This window comes from Pygoscelis adeliae, unplaced genomic scaffold, assembly GCF_000699105.1.
Source record: "Pygoscelis adeliae isolate BGI_AS28 unplaced genomic scaffold, ASM69910v1 Scaffold78, whole genome shotgun sequence".
Classification (NCBI taxonomy): domain Eukaryota; kingdom Metazoa; phylum Chordata; class Aves; order Sphenisciformes; family Spheniscidae; genus Pygoscelis; species Pygoscelis adeliae.
This window is the reverse complement of record NW_008825409.1, coordinates 6299590-6303266: the sequence shown is the minus strand read 5'-3', so window position 1 is coordinate 6303266 and position 3677 is coordinate 6299590.

Sequence of the window (3677 nt, the reverse complement as noted above, 5' to 3'; positions counted from 1 at the left end):
GGAGACAGCACTGAACTGAATATCACGGGCTATTTTTCGGGCTGTCCAAGACTTCAAATTTTTTATCGCTTTTTGATAAAAGTAAGTACTACTTCAGAAAGTTTATAACTTGTTCAGTTTTGAGAAGACAGCCACTCCTTCCCAGAATCCTCTTCCCTCTTAAAAAGTACTTACGCTCAACCACACTGAAAATGTAAATTTTCAGTTTTTTGAAATGTCACATTAAGCAACGCCCATAGCAGAGAAAAAATAAACACAACCTAATATGTTGTTCCAATTGCTCATCTATAATATGTGCCCGATTCATTTTACACGCTTTTACAACAAATACAGGAAAACTCCAAACTTGTATGTCAATTATCAGTTACAGAGGAGTCAAAAGTTTTTATTGTTTACCTATTGAGGCTATGTGGAAATACTGATACAGAATATTAATTAATCAGTACCAGGAAAACACTGACATAATCAGCAGCACAAAAGCTGATGTTTTAAAAACAATCGACTCTCCGCTTACCAGAAATATGTTACCTTGTTCATGTTAGGTTCATTTGGGGCTATTAGCTAATAGTAACGCTATTTCTGTAACACTCAACAGTTTCCTGCTTTTAAAAAAATCATTGCTTTCTAGAAATGCACAGCATAATTAAAGCTATTGTTGAAAAGAATAGGCAGACTGTAGTAATGGAATAGCAAGTTAGTCTTGTTGGATATGTATAACCTGTCGATCGTAAATGTTGAGTGTGCCACTTACATTCGTCAGTAGTCTTGTCAATTTGGTAGAACTCAAGAAGCTGGCCTGCTTCGTGTTTCTTTGGCAAAAAGGGAGAAGCGGCACGGAAAACAGGAGGCTCTCCAGTTCCCGCAGGATACAGAGCACCGCTGCGGATTTTGAACAAACGGCAGGACGACCTGCAGAAGTGGAGTGTGCTGAGTGTTTCTGTGTGCACGGATTGTACCTCGTGGCGAAGAGGTGAACTCACGAAAAATGGTGAAAATAGGAATGCAAGTATCAGTTCACACACATTGTGGAAAAATAGCAAACACGTAGCAGACGTAACATGAGGAAATGAAAGTAAGTCTAACGTAATTATTCTGGGGAAGAGAGAAACAAGGAAAACTTCTTTCCATGGTTTTATATGCAAAGAAATTTCTTTCTTCTGGCTCCAACCACACAAGAGAGTAGACCTAAAATATGTCAGCAACGAGAGGTGTGTATTCGTGTATATACAGCATGTGTGCGTTGACAAATGAGAATTCTTTTCTTGGTTTAGCCAGCGTAAACCGAGAGTAATTTAGAAGCCCAGGTTAATACCATTAACTGAGATCAGGATTTCCTCCGCAGATCGCGCCTATAATAAAGCATCTGTACTTGACTGCAATCGGTGAATGAGAGAGGACGTTCACAAATACTCGTCTAAAGAGCTTTTGTTCATAGTAGGCAGAATTAAAGACAAACCTTTATAACCACTTACTTTACTTTTTCCAGTAAGCCTTAAAGAGCGTGCAAACTTTGTGAATTAAAGTGAATTTCACCTATGAGGAGGACCAAAAAGCATCGTTTCTACACTCGGCTAAAATCCGTAAGTGTACGCACGGAGAAGAAAGTCAATATTCTAGTGTGTATAATACCAGAGTGAACGCTGCATCAGCTTCATTATTCTCCCTCAAAGTATAGATACAATTCTATAAATGCCTTTAATTGATGAAATGGTCTGCCAGCCAGAGCTTTCTGTTTCTGATGTGCAACAGGAAGGTAAATATATAAAAATGTCAAAATGCTGCTTAATCGAGATTGCTATTGCCTTAAAAAGCTGCATTCATTTCAGAGGGTAATTCTCAAACGAATTTGCTATCCACGCTGTAGGAAGTTCCATGTGCTGATATTACTTGGTATGGTGGTTTTTTAGCAAAAACAAAGCCTGTATTTTCACAAAGACAATACTGCATACCGTGCCCTCTCTTTAGCCATTAATAATTCAAACTAATGCTAGCTAATTTAGCGCTGTTGTGAGTGGGAAATTACGGAGCTAACGTGTGGGCGTGCAGTGCTTCAGCCTAATGTGACGACCCGGTGGTCTGTTCATTTCTAATTACCACACGAAAATAAGGGATAGGTAGCCTTTAGTCATTCTATGGATTACAGTTAAATAGAGTTTAATTTCTTAACTGCTAAACATTTTTTAACACGCTCTTTCCCAGCTATTTATTTTCAAATGGCATTTGATAAAAAGAGGTATTTGATATATTCTGCTAGTTGTGCTGTTTCTACTAGTGTTTGAGCTATAAAAGATGTCACTCCGTAGAATCCTAATAATGCTTGCGTTCCATTTTCTTCAAATGCCTTAGCTGCATATGTTTTACACAAAAGCTCCTTTAGTTCATTCAAACCGGAAAGGCAGATCATCCAGGCTTACCGTACTTTCAGTATGTACTGAAACAGTATGTACAAACAGTACTTTCAAATGTACTGTTTTCATTTTTTGTGTCCTTCACATCAAAATACAATACGTTTGGAGCTTCAGGCTCTGTCACGTAAACAGTATATTAGTGGGATGCTTATAGTATAGTATCTTAAGGTAATACACCATACTGAAAAATTACTTCTTAGATGTAGCACAGTATTTCTTTTTATTCCTTTTTTCAGAGAACAGTTCCTGAAGACATACGTATTTAAACCTGTGGTCCACATTTGTGCTTGAAAAAACAAACACCAGCAAACCCCATTTTCCAGATGCGACAAAGAGCTAAAAATGGCCTTCGCATCTAGCTCATTTTTATACATGAACTAGATAGGAAAAGGAGCTAAGGGGAAAAGAGTATAAGCTTTCTAATATTTATTAAAAACTTTGCAATTTGCATGGGGTATGATCTGCAAATACAAAACAAATAGGATTTTAAACGGGATTCTGTTACTGAATACCAACTTAAATAAGGCTGTCAATGAATGACAAGGAATGCACTGAGCCAACCACTTAGTAATTCTCAACAGTCTTACAAAAGTGAAGAAGATGAGTGTCACATAAAGGACTGTGGTATTTTATGTTACTGTTTGTTTTCTTCAGGTAAAAGCAAAAGTGTTAGGCTCAACGCAGCATCTTTAAAGGTGGAACAGGTGACTGACCCAAGTGGAATTTTACCTTCTTTGGGAAGAAGTTACCAGCCGGTCAGCAGTGATACTATAATTCATCTTGAAAGAAAGTTTTTAGGATGTTTTTGCATTTGAGGCTACATTGCAACATTCCTGACTTTTCAGTGCTGGATGTACACCATGAACTGTTCGCTATAATCCTCTTAACCAACAACTGAATGGACAGGTAGATGAAAACTACAGTATAGACTCCTTACACCAGTCTGCGTCGAGAGGAGCTGACGTCTATCAGCAAAGGACTAAGTATGCAAAATACATCTACTTTTGTATTTTCCCCTCGTGATTTAAATAGTTAGTTGTCTCTACTGGTATTAACCTAGCAGATACTCTAAAGACCTTAAAAATGAAGTAGTCCTAAGTGGTATGACCTAAAACATTTTACCAATATGCTGATGAAGCATTATTTCTTAAAAACAAGTGTATTCTATTGATGTAACCATAACAAACTGTACACATTTTGAAAAAATTTATTAATATTACCACATTAAAATTCATAAGAGCTATTACAAGAGTGCAAATCCCTCAGCCG